We start from the raw sequence: 20,463 nt of genomic DNA on the forward strand, positions 1-20,463 counted from the left end.
GTTGGGACATTTATGGGATAAGCAGGGTGGTCTTAGGCATGGGGAGAAGTGACTGGAGGCAGCAAAAATGTGGGGTAACTGGTGTTCTGAGCAGGTGCATCTGCATTACTTGCTTCTGCATATTCAAGACAGAGGGGTTAGCATGATCTGAGGGTGGTGTTTTCCAGTGCTCTAATATAAAAAGCTATTCCTCAGATGTCTACACAGGCCCAGTTTTACGGTCAGTGGTCCCAACCAGCCCCAGCCGGTTCGCACAGGCCAGGAGCTGACACCCAAGTTCCTGTAAAACAACTGGGCTGCGTGAAGCTGGGAAGCTCATTTACAAGCCAAGTAGTTTTTTTAACAACCTGTTCCCTTACCTGTTATTCAAGAATCTCTATTAGTTATTGGCTTCTGTTAACTCTATGGGGCATGGTGTCTATAGAAAGGAGCTCCAAGGAGCTGTAAAAAATGGAACACTTTTACCAGGAAGCAGGAAGAAGAAGTTATACTGGGCAAAAAAAGTGGATTGTTATGGCAAGGTTACTTTCCTTTATGGGATGACACAGGGGTCAATCAGGTAGATGACCTAACTAGTGCCGATAAGGTGATTCCTGAATGACTGGTTTAAGATTCCATTTCTGGGAGAGCTGAAAATGTAATTAAGTCTCGGTTTGGTGATGTGGGGCTTAGCATAAGTGACTCCATTTTGGGAGTCTTTTTGTCTTGTTTTTAACAGTGCCTCCCACAATCCCCAATAATATACAATACCAGAGAGCAGGAACATTTTAATAGCATAATAGGTACATCTATAAAAAAAATAAATAAAGGCTTAAACCACTGTTTAAAAAATCCACTCTGGTGGTTAAGTGGCAAAAACTCAGGACTGAACCCAGATCTACATAACCCCAAAGTCCATCATCTTTCCATTGTTCAAATTCAACATGTATATTGTCTGAGCACCTACTTGGTGCCAAGCTCTGTCCTAGACTCTGGGGATACCACAATGAACAAAGAGGCAAAAAGCCTGAGTTGTGGAGCTAAATGTCTAGTCCTTCAAGATACTAACATAACTTGCAGATATGTGCAGAGCCACCACTGCAAGCATTTACAGCCCATGAAGAATAACAGTGTAAGTAAAAGATAAAGGTGTTAAATTTTCCAGTTCTCATGGAGAGGAAAAATAAATGTAGTTAGACAAGTAAGCTTGACATCAATTTATGAAAATATTCTAGAATGCATTTTAAAACAGATGGTTAAGAGCACAAAAGATAATAACCATTAAGTAATGACAGGATTTCATTAAGAAGAAATTATTCCTAGCCTGTCCACTTCCTATTGGAGCAGGGAAATATAGGCAGAAAGGGTCTTCATTTCAGTGCAAAAGGACATGTTTCCTATCTTTTGAAGAAGATTAAATATCAACTGAAAAATAATACGGTCAACCAGATTTACAGCTGGTGGTACCACCATTCTGCAAAATATATCTATAAAGAGAAATCTGTTCCACCTGACAGACGGCTTTACGTCACAGGCTGAAAAAGCTTCTTAGTAATCTTGCTCAGTATCTTTATCCAAATGTAAATGAGTATAAGTTATGCTCACTAAATATACAGAGTGGCACAAAGCTAGGAGGAATGATTAACCTACTGAGGGATAAAATAAAGCTTAAAAATTAGCTCAATGCACTGGAATAATGAGCCTATTTGCAGAGGATGGGATAGGTTCTCACAGGGCTGCAAAAAAAAAAAAAAAAGAAAATCAACTTTCTTAATTCAGAATGGATGATATCTGTTTTGGCAAAATTCACGTGAAAAAACATTGCTCAAAAAGTTTTAGTTGACCACCAATAAAGGCTAAGGTGACTATTTACTATGGGTACTACAGCAGCATGTCCTAAGCTGCATTCTTAGAAGTGTGGTTGAGTCTGTGCCAGTCAGAGTAGTGAGTTCAAAGTAGAGAGCAAGATGCCTACCCTGTAAGGCTCCTATCCTCCCATAGAAACTTGGGGACAGGGTGCTGCCTCCCTTGATGTGATGACTCTCAGGTCCCTGAGAAAGCCATTCCTGACTTGTAAAACTTGCAATGGAAACAGAGCAGGACCCTGTAGGGCCTTCCTGGAGAAAGACCCCCGTGTCTCTCGCCTCTTGTTTATAGAAAAGCTTTTGCCTCCTAGGTCTTCCCCTAGTTCCAAAGAACAAATTTAATCAGAGAAGTGAGAAAATGCAGAAACAAAGGAAAGCAGTCATACAAGACAAAATAATAATAGTTTAGCCATAAAACAAAGTCAAGGACCTTTAGTTCCTCCTCAAGGGCTATAGATAATATCCAGAGCCATATCCTTGAGTTATTTTGCAGATACTAAAACCCCTACCAGGTGGAAGAAGTGGTGCATGCTCACCACCAGCACATAACCCCAGACTGGTTGGAACCAGAAGGCTGAAGACTGAAATTCCCAAAACACCACCCTGTTACCCTACCATCAACCAATCAGAGAACTGTGCACAAGCTGATCATGCACCCTGCGACCCTCTCCCTCACTCTGTTTTTAAAAGCCCTTCTGTGAAAGCCACTGGGGAATTCAGGTCTTTTGAGCATAAGCTGCGTGATCTCCTTGCTTGGCCTTGCAATAAATGCTATACTTTCCTTTACCACAACCCCGATTCGCACTGCTGAACGTCCGGCAAATGGACCCAAATTTGGTTCAGTAACATAACAGGCATTTTTAAAAAAGATGTACACACATCTCAAAGGTGCAGAGAAAGAGTTTATAAGTTTACAAAAGAAAATGTTCTGAGAAAAAGGAAGAAGGAACATCTTTTCCCTTATACTTACTGGGAAGAATTAAGCCTCTTATGTTTAATTTTTATATGTCCTTAGAGTTGATTGGGAATGTATATATACACTTTAACGTAATCCCTCCCTTTTTATATTTTCCTCCTTTTTTTAAAAAATTTCAGTAGGAAAAACAATTCATCACTTACTCTCCCCTTATATTCCTTCAAATTTTTCCAATTAAAAAAAAAATGAGGCTAAACAAAACAAAAAGACAACATACAAAAAGGCAACCTGGGGCTTCCCTGGTGGCGCAGTGGTTGAGAGTCCACCTGCCGATGCAGGGGACACGGGTTCGTGCCCCGGTCCGGGAGGATCCCACATGCCGTGGAACGGCTGGGCCCGTGAGCCATGGCCACTGAGCCTGGAAGTCCGGAGCCTATGCTCCGCAACGGGAGAGGCCACAACAGTGAGAGGCCCGCGTACCGCAAAAAGAAAAAAAGAAAAAAAAAAAAAAAGAGACTGTGCCTTTTTATTTAAATGACCATAGTTGCAGTTTGCCTGTGTTATTCAGGCATAAACTATTTATAGCACCACTTTCAAAGGGATGTCATTTTGGTGATGAAATATTTGGTCACTCTTCTCATTATTAGTATAGCTCTAGCAATGCAGAGAGTGTCTGGAACATACTGGTAATAATGTAATAAATATTACATTACATTTATTATGTAAAGTAATAAATGTCTGTTGAAATAGTTATTTTATCAATCATTATTTGTATAAGAAAGAATGACACTAGAAATAATGAGCAGTGTGTTAACAACTGCAGCATGAAAGCAAGAGAGCTCATGCTTTTGTGTGAAGGAATCACTCTGATGTCCTTCTGGAGGTTACTAATTTCTCAAACTTAGAAGTCAAATCAATCTGCATACGTGATGAGTAGAGTCACGGATTTCTAAAATAGTCAGCTCTTCACTTAGAGCATTCAAAAAGCATTAACCTTAAAGTCTCCCAAAATAAACACATATGAATATTTTCTATTTTCCACAAGGCACTTAATTTTTTTCTCCCACTGATCATTGTCAGAGCTTCCTTGTATTTTCCCCTTAGAGAACAAAGGAACAAATGCAAGGGTCAAGAATTTCTAATGACATATTTCCAATTCCCTTTTAACACACCCATAAAAATGATGTTTTAAAAAATAAAGACTTCATAAGTGGAACAAAAATGTTCTGATCTATTTTTGATGAAATTTACTTTTCTTAAACGTTCCTTAAAATAAAAAAAGATAAACTTGAAAGAGCAAAAGAAAGACACATAGTCACTCTTGAGATTCCCTCCTATCTATCTATATTTCCAGGACCAGGAGTTTTCAGTTTATGTTTAACTTCTAAGAATACAAGGACATATAAATTTTAATGTATTTACCAGTTATAATTCTTGCCATGGTGTCTAGTAAGTAGTTACCAATCAATGAATATTTGTTAAGCAATTGTCTAATTTCACCTGCTGTCATTGTACCAGAGCTCCAAATGAATTTTGTTTATCAATTCCTCATATTCTCACTGTGTCCATCAATACCAGCAATGATACTTATTTGCAATAGGTGTGACATTCCTGACAGTGCTATTAAGCACAGAAATCCAAACATCAAGGGCTTATAATTTATTATAATGTTTATAACAGGGTTTAGTATAATTTATTATAATGTTTATAATGCAAATAAACAATATCTACTTGATTTACTAATGTTTAACATAATTAGATGTAAGGACTCTCCTGCCTAAAATAATACCTTTATAGCAATATTTTGTCAAATGTATCACAGTACACTGTCTTTGCCACAGCTCAATGTTAGCAAGACCTCACCACTGATAATATCACTTTCCTAACTATAGAAACAATGCATAGAGTAAGCAACAAAAGCACCAATTTAAGCTTCAAATTAGAAGACTCAGTGTTTCAATTCCAGTTAGGATATAGAGAATTGCCAGATATCATTGCTTGTCATAACAACCAAAAATCATCAGATAATTTTTTAAAAACCATAATTTTTATTAAAGTCATTGAAGAGAATGATGAGCAGAAAACAGTGGCACTTTTATTGCTGGAGCTAATTTTCCAGTCTGGGTATTAGCACTTGGAGGAGGTTAAGAGACTTAAGTCTAATAAGGAAAAATAAGCTAATTTTTACAAACAGAAAATATAAAAATTCTTAACATGTAGAGCTAACAACAGAGCATCAAATTACATGAGGCAAAAGCTGATAGAACTGAATTCTATCACATCAACAGGCTAAACAACAAAAATCACATGACCATATCAACAGATGCAGAAAAAGCATTTGACAAAATCCAACAGTCATTTATAATAAAAAGTCTTGGTAAACTAGAAATAGAGGGTAACTTTCTCAACTTGATAAAGACTACCTATCAAAAACCTACAGTTAACAGAATACTTAATGCTGAGAAACTCGAAGCTTTCCTGCTAAGATCAGATACAAGGCCGGGATGTCCCTCTCCTTTTCAACACGGTACTAGAAGTCCTTGCTAATGTGGTAAATTAAGAAAGGAAATAAAAAATGTATACAGATTGGGAAGGAAGACATAAAACTGTATTTGTTTGCAGAACACATGATCTTCTATGTAAAAAGTCTGAAAAAATGACAAAAAACTCTGGAAACTAAAAAGCAATACACTAAGTTTATAGGATGCAAAACTAATACACAAAGGTCAATTGTTTTCCCATATACCAACAACAAAAATGTAGAATTTGAAACTAGAAGCACACCATCATCTACATTTGTACCCCAAAAACAAAAAAACTGAAGCATAAATCGAACAAAATATGTATAAATTCTAGGTAAGGAGAAGTACAAAAAGTAAAAAACTCTAATGAACAGAATAAAAAACTAAATAAATGGAGAGACAATAAAACAACAGGGGGACTTCCCTGGTGGTCCAGTGGCTAAGACTCCACGCTCCCAATGCAGGGGGCCCAGGTTCGATCCCTGGTCAGGGAACTAGATCCCACATGCCACAACTAAGAGTTCACATGCTGCAACTAAAGATCCCACAAGCCACAATGAAGATCCTGCACCAGCAATAAAGGTTCCACATGCCACAACTAAGACCTGGCACAACCAAATAAATAAATAAATATTTTTTTTCTTTTTAAAATGGGGAAGAAGAAAAGGGCAAAATTCATATAGACCTATGAAGATAACATGCTGTCATCAGAAAATGAGTATTTTACATATGAAACACTTTATACAAACCTCATGGTAACCACAAAACATAAATCTAGAGTAGGGACATGAAATACAAAAACAAAAAGTGAAAAAACCAAAACAACAACAACAAAAATAGGAAACTGGGAAAAACATCATAAAAAACCACCCAACTAAAATGGCATACAGAAACACAAGTAAAATAAACAATGGAGATATAGAGCAACCAGAAAACAAAAGATAAAATGGCATTACTAAGTCTTCATTTATCAATAATTACTCTAAATGTAAACAGATTAAATTCACCAGTCAAAAGACAAAGAGTGGCTAGAAGAGTTAAAAAACAAGACCCAACAATATGCTGCCTTCAAGAGACTCATCTCAGCTCTACAAATAAACATAGGCTCAAAGTGAAGGGATGAAAGATGATATTCCAAGCAAATGGCAGCCGAAAGAAAGTGGGTATAGCCATAATCATATCAGACAAAATAGACTTCAAGTCTAGAACAGGTAACAAGAGACAAAGATGGGCATTAAATAAAAATAAAGAGGACGATTCATCAAGAAGATATAATAGTTATTAATATATATATGCCCCTAACATAGCACCAAAGTTTATAAAGCAATTATTAACCAACCTAAAAGGAGAAATTCACAGCAACACAATAATAGTAGGGGACTTTAACATCCCACTTACATCGATGGACAGATCATCCAGACAGAAAGTCAACAAGGAAACAGCAACCTTAAATGAAACATCAGACCAGATGAAATTAATAGATTTATAAAGCAATTCCATTTACAATCTCAACAAAAAGAGTAAAATACCTAGTGATAAATTTAACCAACCAGGTGAAAGTTGGTTATGTCTCCTCAGGCAAGGAAAACAAAAGCAAAAATAAACAAACATAATTATATCAAACTAAAAAGCTTCTGCACAGCAAAGAAAACCATCAACAAAAGAAAAAGGCAACCTACCAATACCATATGAACACCTACGTTCATTACAGCATTATTTACAATAGCCAAGATATGGAAACGACCTAAGTGCTCACTGACAGATTAATGGATAAAGTAGATATATATGCACACACATGATAGAATACTACTCAGCTCAGCTACTAAAAAAAAGATGAAATCTTGCCATTTGTGACAACATGGATGAGGGTGTTATGCTCAGTAAAATAAGATGGAAAAAGGCAAATATTGTATGATTTTACTCATATGTGGAATATACAAAAATTAAAAATAAATGAACAAACCCAACAAACATGTAGCCACAGAGAACAGACTAGTGGTTACCAGAGGGGAAGTGGGTGGAAGAAAGGGTAAAATGAGTAAAGGGAGTCAACTCTGTGGTGATGGATGGAAACTAAACTTTTGGTGGTAAACACACTGTAGTGTATACAGAAGTCTAAATATGATGTACATATGAAACATATAATGTTATAATCCAATGTCACCTCAATTTAAATAAAAATAAACATCAGACAAATTAAAATTGGGAGGCATTATACAAAATAATTGGCCATTTCTTGACAAACGTGTAAAGGTCATAAAAGACAAAGAAAAACTGAGTAATTGTCTCGGATTGGAGGAGAGTTAAGAGACATGACAACTAAATGCAATATGGTATCCTGTATTGGACAATTTGCACAACTGGCAATTAAATAAAGTCCATAAGTTAGTTAGTAGTATTGTATCAGTGTTAATTTCCTACTTTGGATACTTGTACTTTGCTAAACTATTAAGCTTTGTACAAGAACTTCCAGTTCTCTTTTTGCAACTTTGTATATGTCAAAAATTATTTCAAAATGAAAAGTTAAAAATAAACAAAACATAAACCATTTTTACAATGATCTAAAGCTCTGTTTAGTTAATATGCAGCTACAAAATAGTGAGCCAAATCTTCTAATAAGCATACCATAAATTACATATTAAGTAGTTCTTTATACTTCACAAAAGTATCTTCCTTCAGGACTATTTTAGCGATGACCTTTTGTTCAATGTATCTTTCAAATACTTTTTCTGGAATTGCCACAAAAGTAGATTGTGTGCCACTGAGAATATTAATCACTTTATCTAAAAAGTTGGGGATTTTTTTCACTATTATACAGATAGGATAAACAGACAGATAGAAATATATATATAATATATACATATCCATACATTAATGAATATATTCATATATTCATTCTACCATCTTTGCTACAAAACAATTATACCTGTTTTTAAATATTATGATTATCCACAAAGAACAGATTTCCCAGCATTGAGGATATTTAAAACAAAATCCATTGTAATAATTTTTAAAGAAAAGTCACAAAATATTTGGGGCAACGATAGACGTGTTGGAATTGACGCACAGACTTCTAAAGTGATAGCGTCAAAGTGTGATAGCAGCCACAAACACTGTAAGGACCCATGGGTGCATTCTAAAAGCTGTAATTTGACAGTGCCAGGCTAAAAGTGCTTCACTGACTTGTCAAATAGGATTTGCCTTATTATAATTGCTATGATTATAACATAAATCAGTACAACTGAAAACAATTTACATTGGTTGTTTACATTTGAAAAGGCCAAAAGAGTTATGGATAATAGCAGTAACTCTGAATGCCCCTATAAAAATCTACATTATGGCTTCCTCTATCCAATAAAATGGAAATGACTGGCTTTTGCATTTCAATTATTGCACAAAAGCATTTCTAAGATATTAACATCCAGCTGGTAAAGGCCCTTTCATTTCATAGCATAACACTTTAATTTTAGAATAATAATCATGTTTTATGCCACTTTTTGCCATCAGTTTTTCCCCTCTACCCTCATCAAGCTGGTAACTGTTATGTAAAAATCTACTTATAAATTCTTTATGGGTTAGTTGCATGATGCAACAATTTAGCATTATTTATATACTGCAGAACATAAACACATCATCAGTTAACTCAATTTTATTAATCTGTCATAACTGCGTATTAGGAAATATTGCCACCTTTTTTTCTTTTTTGTATTGAGTTTGTTCTATATAAAATTTACAATAATTATATTATTCCAAACCCCACAAAAAGCTTGAGATGTCATTCATTTTTGTTCAAAATGCATTTATTCAGCCTATTTTATGGTATTAAAAAATTTGGAATATTCTCTCAAAAAGATGTGATTTTAAACATGTCAAAAATGGTAAAATTCTATAGTGGTTTGAAATAATATTATGTTAAAAATACATTTTGTCTTCTCTCATTTAATATTTGGCTTCAAATTTCAGGTCAGTTCTAGGTCTTAGGACCTGGAAGTAGAATCCACTGTTTTTGGCTCTACATGTAACTGGAAATATTTGAGTCATTTAGATAATGAAAAGAAAAGCTTATATTTTAAAAGTGCTTTACGGTTTGGAAGTAATGTATTATCATGTAATTACATAGATAAGAAAGCTAAGTCTCAGAAAAGTAAATGTTTTAGCCAAGATAAAGCAAACAAGCGAAGCCTAAACCTGTCTCCCGACTTCAGTGTGTTCTTTTCTCCAACATGACATAGTTAGCTGCCTTTATAAGGCAATTTGACAAGTCTTCCACCTTATCCTGGCTGTGGAAGAAAAGCATCCAAAGAATAATTGGGCCGAAGAAACTATTTTCCTGAAGAAAAAAATATTCTATAGCTAAAAGAGCCAAATTATAGGTTTTATACTCCAGGTATAAATATATGTAGAAATCAAGATGAACTAGAGATCAACCCTCACTCATTTTCTGCCTGGACTTGATGGTTTATACCCTTCTTAGGCTACATTAACTTGTTTAGCCCAGGATATCACTGGATATGGCAGCATTGTACAATAGGTATATGCTCTGAGCTCAGAAGTTGGGCAGTCAGTACAACCATCTCTTTGCAAGTGGGACTGTCCCTGTTATACCACCCATAATCAATCAACTGGTATGATTTTGAATCTGGTATGATGTTAAATCTTTACTTAATAATGATATTGTGTTATCTATCAAGTTAGCAAAGGTATTAAAATAAAAATACATAATGCTAGGGAAGATGTGATTACAGGTATTTGCATAGACTGCTAATGGAGAGAAAATTAAGCAAATTTTTTATTGTTGTAAACTGTCAATAGACTTTTGTATGTTTAATTTTTTTTTCCGACGCTGTTCATTACTTTTCAGTCTTCTGCAACACCATCATTTTCCTTCAGGAAGATGAAGTTTCTTTAGAATTTCACATAGTGCTGGTGGTTGTTGGTGACAATGGCTCTCAGCTCTTGTTTATCAGGTAATGCTTTATTTCAGCTTTGCTGGGAAGAGAATTCTGGATTGGCAATTATTTTTTCCTTTAGCACTTTAAAATGTCATTCCATTGTCTTCTGGTTTTATATTTTCTCTTCAGAAATCAGCTATTATTTTTATTACTGTTCCCCTAAATGTAATGTGTCCTATTTTCTTAACTATATTTAAGATATTATCTTTGTTTTGGAAGTTTGAACATGGTGCCCCTAGGTGTGGTTTATTTGAGCTAAGGGTTTGAATCTGTGGGTTGAAATCTTTCATCCAATTTGAAAAATGCCTGTTTATTGTTACTTCAAATATTACTTTTCTCCTATTTTCTCTCCCTTCTCTCCTTTCCTGTCATCAGTTATACCTAATATATTTTGACAATAACCTAAATAAAACTTGAGACTCAATATTTCCCCTGCAAGCAGTCAATGTAGGCTATTTTCTGCATCCCTGATTTCAAGTTCACTTATACTGGCTTCTGTTGTATCCAACCTATTTTTAAACATCTCTAACAAATTCCTGATTTCAGGTATTGTATTTTTCACTTCTAGAATATCCATTCTTTATTTATAATGAAATTTAATCCTCTGTTAAATATGAAAGATTTTTATGTCTTTCGGTCATCTTTTTCTATTTTCTTCTTAAGCCCTTCTCTGCTAACTCCAACATCTAGATCATCTTTGGTCTGGTTCTTTTAACTTCTTTATCTCGATTATTGGTCACCTTTTTCTGATTCTTGAAATTTCTATAGACATTGCAGATGAAATGGTATTGAGGCTCTAAATTATGTAATTGTCTCCAAAAGATTATGGAATTATGTTATAATAGCAGGCAAATTTCCAGCAAATCATCCTGACCCTCACAATGCCTGGTACTGGGATTTGGGAGGATAGGTTCATTTCAGTTCTGTCCTCAGTCCGTTGGTGTAATCTTCACTCCTAAAGTGTGAGGCTTACTCCTTGAGTATGGCATTTCTGAAGTCTCAATTGAAAGGCTTGTTATTCACCAAGTTCTCTCCTCACTAGTTGAGCAGGAGCTCCAATATCTCCCAAACACCTGTAGCCTCTGAAATCTTTGCTTAGCTGTCAGCCTCTCAGCAGCTCTTCTCCACCAGAAGTTTCATAGCCTCACTCTGTGAATACACAGCACAAAAGTTTCCCAAGGGTTTGAGCGGAATTTCTGCACAGAATTATACCTATGGCAGGACTGGGATTTGTCCTTAAAGTTCTCTATTTTTTTCACTGTTAGCAATGTCTTCTCTCTAGTCTGGTTATTTTTCTCAAAGTGTCTGACATTTGTCCACCTACATGCACTTGCTCATGATTTGCTCTCTTTCTATACCCTCAAGTTACTCCTATTCCTAGGCTTATCATCATTCATAATTTTTCTATGAAATAACCTAACTCTATTCACATTAATTCCTCTTTCTTTGAATCTTTAATGTAGTTTTGGACAATAATATTCTATTTTATTGTTATCTAATTTTACCATGATTGTTAACATAAAGAAGACTATTGTATAGTCTCTAGATAGTGATTTTTGTTCTAGTATAGTTAACCTGAATAAACTCAAACTCTAAGTTTTGTCTTTCATATAATGGACAGCAGTTGACATTTCTGTTTAGTTTTTCGGCTTACAGTTGCTGATTTTTTTCACTGGATCCTTGATGTTTTTTCTTTATCTGTATAATATAGCTGTCAGCCAATTATTTGGGCATATTGGAGGACTCAGCTCCCCTATGACTCTTTCCCTTCGAAGATTTTCTCCCCTAAACTTTTTTTTTTTTTCGGTACGCGGGCCTCTCACTGTTGTGGCCTCTCCCGTTGCGGAGCATAGGCTCTGGACGCGCAGATTCAGCGGCTATGGCTCACAAGCCTAGCCGCTCCGCGGCACGTGGGATCTTCCCAGACTGGGGCACGAACCCGCGTCCCCCACATCGGCAGGCGGACTCTCAACCACAGCACCACCAGGGAAGCCCTCCCCTAAACTTCTGACTGTTCCTCCAGCCCTTAACTCTATCCTTTGATACCTCAAGCTTATACATCTACGATTTTCTGAATCCCTAGTTATGTATGAATGAGGGAGTGCTCTCATGCAAAAGGCCACAGAGTCAGAAACTGTTCCAATTCCTCTTTCAAGGGTAAGCTGCTGTACAGTTTGCTTGTTATTGCTCTCTAGTGCCTAGAAATAGTGGCATTTTATAAATGTTATCTTAGGAGGATTGCTCCATCCAACCAAGCTACTCTGCCATTAAGCAGCAACTGAAATGCCAGTGTTTTTAAATAGAGAGAAATTTTCTTATAAAAAATCAAGATCATAAAATGTTTCATCTTTTTCTCTCAGAAATTTTGTTAGCCAAGATGCTGCAATTTCCTAACTTAAATCTCCCAAGTTGTTCTTACAGTTTTCACAGCTAGTTTTGTTTCATGGTCCACTGGTTTCAATCTTTTCAGCATATAGAATGTTCAAACAATTAAAATCATATTTGCTAACAGAGGAAAATCACATTTATTAAATTTCTAATCTGTGACAGGTGCTGTACTAAGCATTTTGCATGTTATTTCTTTTAACATATGTCTTGCACCGAAGTCCATGCTTGACTTGAAACAGGTGGCACTCCAATTTACTTCCAGATTGGATGTGAATGATAATAATAATGGTCACGGGACTTCCCTGGTGGCACAGTGGTTAAGAATCTGTCTGCCAATGCAGGAGACACGGGTTTGAGCCCTGGTCCAGGAAGATCCCACATGCCACGGAGCAACTAAGCTCGTGCACCACAACTCCTAAAGCCCACACGTCTAGAGCCCATGCTCCGCAACAACAGAAGCCACAGCAATGAGAAGCCCGCGCACCGCAAAGAAGAATAGCCCCCACTCGCTGCAACTAGGGAAAGCCCACACGCAGCAACGAAGACCCAACACAGCCATAAATAAATTTATTTTAAAAATAATAATAATAACGGTCACAGTGACTGCTCTTGGATCTGACATCTTATCTTCTGGGACTCTTATCCCAGGGAAGCCTGAATGGGAGCTTCTTAACATCAACTGTGTGGTTCTTAGTATTGGGGGCCTTGGCCAAAGTTAGAGTACCAAAAGAGCCTCCTGTTTCAAGGGCAACAAAGAATGCATTCATTCATACATACATACACACATTCAACTTAATTTATTGAAGGTCGTCTAGTGTTTGGGATCTAGAGCAGAGGAAGAGGAGTTAGCTGTGCTAAAAAGAAAGTCACTTCGGGCTTCCCTGGTGGTGCAGTGGTTGAGAGTCCGCCTGCCGATGCAAGCGACACGGGTTTGTGCCCCGGTCCGGGAGGATCCCACATGCCACGGAGCGGCTGGGCCCGTGAGCCATGGCCGCTGAGCCTGCGCGTCCGGAGCCTGTGCTCCGCAGCGGGAGATGCCACAACAGTGAGAGGCCCGCGTACCGCAAAAAAAAAAAAAAAAAGAATTAAGAATAAATAAAAAGTGTAGAAAGACAAAACTGGCTTGGCAAACAACAGACCTTAGTAAAGGGCAATGACACTCTTTAGACTGGAGGAAAATGACAGGAATCAGTACTCTTAAATTCCATAATGATGTTGAGCAAAAAAAAAAAAAAAATCAGGTCTTCCACTTTCTGGTGCAATATTTAAAGAGATCAGAAGTCGTCACTCTTGCCTCACAGCAAGCAAAAATCTGAACAGACTGAAAATCAACTACTCTTCTTAGATGCACCAGAGAATTGCGGTCACTGGGCAAACCACTACCTGAAGAGACACAGGCAGATAAAAAGAATGACAGCTTATCAGGAGAAGAAGGGAACAGAAGCTGCTATCAGAGCCAGCACCCATAGGAGCACTTAAAGGGTAACTGACTAATTGCTGGAGAGAGAGGTGGGCCACCTCAAAGTTAAAACCCTCTGGACCTCCAGCCTTAGGGGCTACCACACTCTTCTGAGTTTTACCTCAAGATCATTCTCTGATCTTGACCCTGAAAATGTGCTTGGAGCCCCAGCACATTTTCAGGATCAAGATCAGATAATGATTCCTTTGTGCACCTTAACAGAGGCCGGCCCTCAAACAAAAACTATTTTACCAGAGCCTAACTGGCGTGAATTTTACTAGAGCTCAACCAACCTCGAGGAAGGGAAATACCCAACCTCATGCCCCTCTAGTCCAAACAAAAACGAAAACCAACCAACAAACAAAAAACCAAGAAGCTCTTGTGAAAGTCACAGTCCAGTAGCCCAGGTCCACTAAAAGGCTGAGACCTAATCATAGGATTATGTAATATTTGTCCTGTCCTCACACCTTAGCATCCCATCAATCATGTTCCTAAAAGACAACAAGGGATTACAGCTAAAAGAATGGCAAGGTTCATACCCAATTTAAGAAACAGTCTCTAAGGAAATCCAAGAACAGGGGACACTCTCAGAAATTTTAACCTCTGATACCTATAGCTACAGCAAACAGTAAACACAGCATAATTCCTAGCCAGATAAACATAAAACCTTCCAAAAGGCCTATTTACCTCAATTTCTTTTACCTGATATACAACAGACAGTTATCAACAAAAATTCTTAAGGCATGCTAAAGGGCAAAAATACCATATACAGAGACAAATCGAGTATCAGAACCTGACTCAGTTATGGCAGAGATTTTGGAACTATCAAACTGTAATTTAAAATAACTATGATAAATATGCTAAGGACGCTAATAGACAAAGTAGACGTGCAAGAACAGATAGGCAATGGAAACAGAGAGATGGAAAGTTTAAGAAGGAATCAAAAGGAAATGCCAGAAATCAAAAGCATTGTAAGAGCAATGAAGAATGTCTTTGATGGGTTCATCAGTAGACATGGGTAAATAAGGAGAAAGCAGTATTAATATCTGTATTAGTTATCTATTGCTGTGTAACAAGATACCACAAACTTCGTGTCTAAAAACAACCCACTTTTTTTATTCCAGTTTTACTGAAATATAATTGACATATGCACTGTATAAGTTTAAGATGTACAGCATAATGATTCAACCTACATACGTCATGAAGGGTTTACCACAATAAATTTAGTGAACATCCATCATCTCATATAGACACTAAATTAAAAAAAATTGTTTTCCTTGTAATAAGAACTCTTAGGATTTACTCTCTCAACTACTTTCATATATAACATACAGCAGTGTTAATTACATTAATCATACTGTACGTTACATCCCTATTTACTTATCTTAAAACTGGAAGTTTGTACCTTTGATCACCTTCATCCAATTCCACCTCCCCTCACCCCCTTGCTTCTGGTAACCACAAATCTGATCTCTTTTTCTATGACTTTGCTTGTTTTTTGAAGTCGAATTGACCTACAACACTATGTTAGTTCCTGATGCACAACATCATGATCTGATATTTCTATACATTTCAGAATGATCACCACAATAAATCCCGTTACCATCTGTCACCATGTAAAGATATATTATTGTTGACTACATTCCCTATGCTGTACATTTCACCCCTGTAACTCATTTATTTTGTAACTGGAAGTTTGTACCTCTTAATTTCCCTTACCTATTCACTCAACAACAATAAACATTTATTATCTCACAGTTTCTATGAGTCGGAAACCTGGGCATGGATAGCTGACTATAATCAAAGTTGGAGTCAAAGCTGCAGTCTCATCTGAGGCTCACCTGGGGAATGATCTGCTTCTAAGTTTATTTGAGTGACTGGAAATTTTCATTTCTTTGCATGGAAGGCTTTAGGCTCTTGCTGATTCTTGGAAAGAGGCCACCTACAGTCCTACAATCCTCTCAACGTTCCTTGCCTCTTGGGCCTCCCCAACAAGGGGAACCTTAACTTTATCAAGCAGCAAGGAGAGCCTTTAGGGCAAATCTGCTAGCAAAGTGCATCATATATCATAAAGTAACTATGGAAGTGAAATCCCATCATCTTTGCCATATTCTGTTGACTAAAATCAAGCCACTGGTTTTGCCCACACTCAATGGGAGGGGATTATACAAAGGCATGAATACCAAATCGGGAATCTGTCTGCTACAATGTCTAGCTCATGATGCTAAAGAGGTAGAACTGAAAGAGGAGAGTGATGTATGAGTTGGCACTTGGGTAACTGGGGTTATATTTTTCTAAGCTTATATTGTTTGGGTATGGATAACTAAATTGATTTCTTTATTTGTGAAGTTAAGTATACATGTTAAATACATTGGAAACCATTAAGAGAATAGAAATAGAGAAGAAAATGGGAAAAAGGAAACAAGAAGGAAAGAAGGCCAAATACGAGTATGATAGTTTTAAGAAGTTCAAGTGTATCAGTAACCTGATTTTTTAAGAAATGGACAAAAACTCTACAGTTAATAGAATAAGATAATCAGAGTAAGTTTTTAAAATCCCCAGTCATATGTAGACTATAAGAAACACACCTAAAATATAAAGTAAGAAAAAGTTTGACAATGGAAATACAGAAATGAGATCAGACAAATCTCACTGAAAGAAGACTATATTAGCATCAAACCAAGGGAATTTTAAGGTAAAAAGAATTGTTAGGCATAATGAAGTTTTCCACAATGAAAAAATATTTAATTCACCAGGAAAATATAAAAATCTGAATTTCTATTCCCTTGTAACATATATTCAAAACATATAAAGAAGAAATAGAAAAAAAATCATAGAAATAAATTGGCAAATTACAATCTATTGCAGGACTTTTTAAATACCTATCAGTAACTGAGATAGTGATCAGTTAAAAAATCAACAATAATATAAAGAATTGAAGTATAAAAACTAGAAAAATGTGAAGTAATTGACAAGAATGTTACTCTATATATAAACATCATGTACAAATATAATAGAATATACATTTGTATCAAGTACAGACTTTCTAAAGTGGCAACATAATAATGGGTGATAATGGGAATTTAAGCTATGGGAGTGGATAGACTCATCCCTTATGTATATGGGTAGAAAGAAAAAAGGAAAAGTTTCAGACAGAACCCTGATTATGAAGCTGAGCGTAATGACTAATGCTTGATTCCTTGTAAACCTATATCCCTCAGCTTAACTTTTTTTCCAGCCTCAACTAAGAACATCCATCTGGATTTCTATAGGCATCAAGTAAATTATTTCCCAAATTTAATTATGTACCAAATGAATCCTCTTCCTATGTGCCCTGTTTCAGAGGCTGAAACCTCTATGGACTACATTACAGAAGCTCTCTTGCCTCTGACTTCCTGTTGGGTTTAATCGACAAAAGACTCTGAAAGGAGGTCGAAGGCTGGGAAGAAGAGGGGTGGGCTATTTACTGCTCCACATCTCATCCCACTCCCAGCGTAACCCTGGCAAAGGCTGCTGCTCCTGCCTAAGGATTCTAATAGCCTCTGAAGCTGCTAGTGCCCCTTGCCTGATGAATCCTCACCGGTTCCCACTGCTCTGAACTCACCCTTGCACGTAGCTTTTCATTAAATTATTTCTAGGTAAACCCTTCTGAGTGTGCTCTTTCCTGCTGGGGGACTGAGCGATCCCTCACCCATAAATTCCAAACTTAATTCTTAGACAAATGCAAAAGCAAAGTCTTGTATCCCTAATAAACAGAAGCTGGCAGCCAATCTTCAAAAATACAAATATAATATGTGTTGAAAGGCAGGAGGTTTTCCTCACAGAGGAGCATAAATAATTCAGAAATTATCACCCATTCCTGAATAAGCAAGTGCTCAGCTGCGCACCGTGATTTATATTCCCTTGATTATTTTTAATACAAGATTCGATAGTACAGAGTTTCCTAGCCTCTTTCATGTGAAGTCTGTTTAACTAACAGATGAAATAGGAAAATAGTCTGCTGATGTTTACAGCAGTTTCATTTTATCTCTAAAAGATGTGTATCTTTGAATAGTAATTGTAAACACCAAAGCTTTTTGTGGGGTTTTCTTTCTTTTAGGCAACTCCCTCAACTTTTTATTCTTTATGTTGTTCATTTCTCTTTGTCAGTGGGAAATCCTCAATGCCATTTGTTTTTAAGAAATCATTTATCTCTAGTTTGCTGTCAGGACCTTTATCATCTGTGGATTAAAATCCATGCCTCCCATAAATCAACTTGATTTAAACTTCCTCTCTGTCTCCCTTTGCTTCATCTCTCATTCTTTCTCTAATCTTCCTCTCCCCACTGTCTTATCTCCTTTGGACTATTCATGGGACAGATATTTAGTCTGGCCATAAGGTTATGTGTTAAGGATATTTTCCCAAGTGATTTGTCTTAGCCATTTAGTATAATATCCCTGAAGTTCTAACAAGGCAGCTCCTCAAAGACTAGCTCACTAGCTAGGTAGTAGCTCTATCGATAGAAACTTGGTAGGTGAATTGTACAAAATCCTCAAAACCCTCAAGTGTCTTGTTTCTGTTCCTTTGTGAGGTGAGGATAATCAGAGCAGTTTTTGGAGATGCAGGCAGGTTGACTCTGATTATAGCCTGCCAACAGGAAAATGTTGAAAGACAAGAATTGGGTTAACCAGTGCACTGACCCCCGGTCCCAGAAAAGCAGGAGAAACCTGGAGAAAAACTAGAAGCATATAGAGGTTTCATCCTTCTTCCCTCTAAGGAAACAATACTACTGGGCAATATCCATAATGTGAGTACACAGAAGGTCACTTTTAAATGCACGTACCTGACAATGTAACATCAAACAGATGAACTTTCTATGAAAATTCACAATTCTTCCATCAATTTATATTCCAGGAAGACAGAATGGATAACCTGTATTGCCTGGGCATTTAAAAGTAATGCAATATATGATCAAAACAAATTCTAGTGCTTTAGAGTTCCAGCCTTTGCTGAAATGATTAGTCCTTTAGATCTATAGAAAAAATATACTACAGAGAATACCATGTTATATACCAGACTCTTTGTAACAAAAGGCTTTTTGAGTACCCGCAGGCTTAATCACTGACTCTGTTAAAAATGATTTCTGCTTCTAGGTGATTTTTCATCTTGAGACTTCGACATTTTTAACAATAAATGAGATAGAAACGCTCAACTAAAGAAAGTCATGTTTTTAGCATTTAACTAATGGTCTTATACTGTTTCCTGTTTTCTGAGCATAACTGGTAACTTTCTTAGCCAAACTCAACTGTCTTATAGCTTCCTGATTTCCACTGCAACCTTGGAGAATACAACCAAAACTATGGACCTTATTAATAGTAGTTTGGACACCCACTAGAGAAAACAACACAAGCAGAGTCATCTTCATCACACCCTATAAAAGCCCTCCTACCCCTGGCAGAGTCTCAAAATAGTTCACCCAGTCTGCTCAGTGGATACTAAAATCTTTCACTGTTGACCTGTAGGCCAACATGCTCTTCCTGCATCCCTGTACCCTAAACTCTGATGCTCTGTGATGGCTCCAGCATATGGACTGACGTCGGCATTGTTTTGGTCTATGTAATGACTTATTGAAGGCATTCATGTGATTTTTTTCAAGGTCTTTTTCTGTCTGTAAACCATTTTTTTCCCCTTACCACCTACTTTAATCTAGCTGAGAAGTCTTGATAGTTTAATGGGTTTTGTTACAAGTTCACAAAATAATCTCTCAGTTTCTTGAAGTGATAAAGGTGTAGCTCTTTTTACTCACTCTTCCAGTTCTCAGGCAAATAGAAACTGCAGACAGATATACAAGGTTTGGTCGAAGATCAAAGCACAGCAGCTCAAAAGTATCCTTTCCTACTTATAATCAACAAGTCATTCTAGGCAGAATTCTTCTCTATTCCATAGCCTTACGGTGATGATTAACTAAAATAAAAACATGGAACTAAACACATAGTAAATGTATAATAAATACTATTATTATATATTATACTCTTATTATAGTCTACTTGTTAATAAGAACAAGAACATTGGATTTCAATCATGACTTTAACTCTCCTTCCTGTGAATGATAACAAGTCACTTAACCTCTACTTGGCCACCCTGAACCTAGTCAAGCTTCACCTACATAAACACTTTACTAGCTCTTCCCGAGAGCACAGTGAAGTCCAAATTCCTATGCATAGTGCATAAGGCCCTTGACAATATGAGTCTTGAGTTTCCATTCTTATACCACACTGATATACTATCAAAAACCCATCATGCACTTTAAACTGTAAGTCTCATGCTGCTTCATATTGTGACACTTCATATGCCATTCTTCACTTAAAATGCCTTTTCACCACTCCTTTTCAAATAAAAATAA

The sequence above is a fragment of the Leucopleurus acutus genome, assembly GCF_964270905.1.
Source record: "Leucopleurus acutus genome assembly, chromosome: 10".
Taxonomy (NCBI): domain Eukaryota; kingdom Metazoa; phylum Chordata; class Mammalia; order Artiodactyla; family Delphinidae; genus Leucopleurus; species Leucopleurus acutus.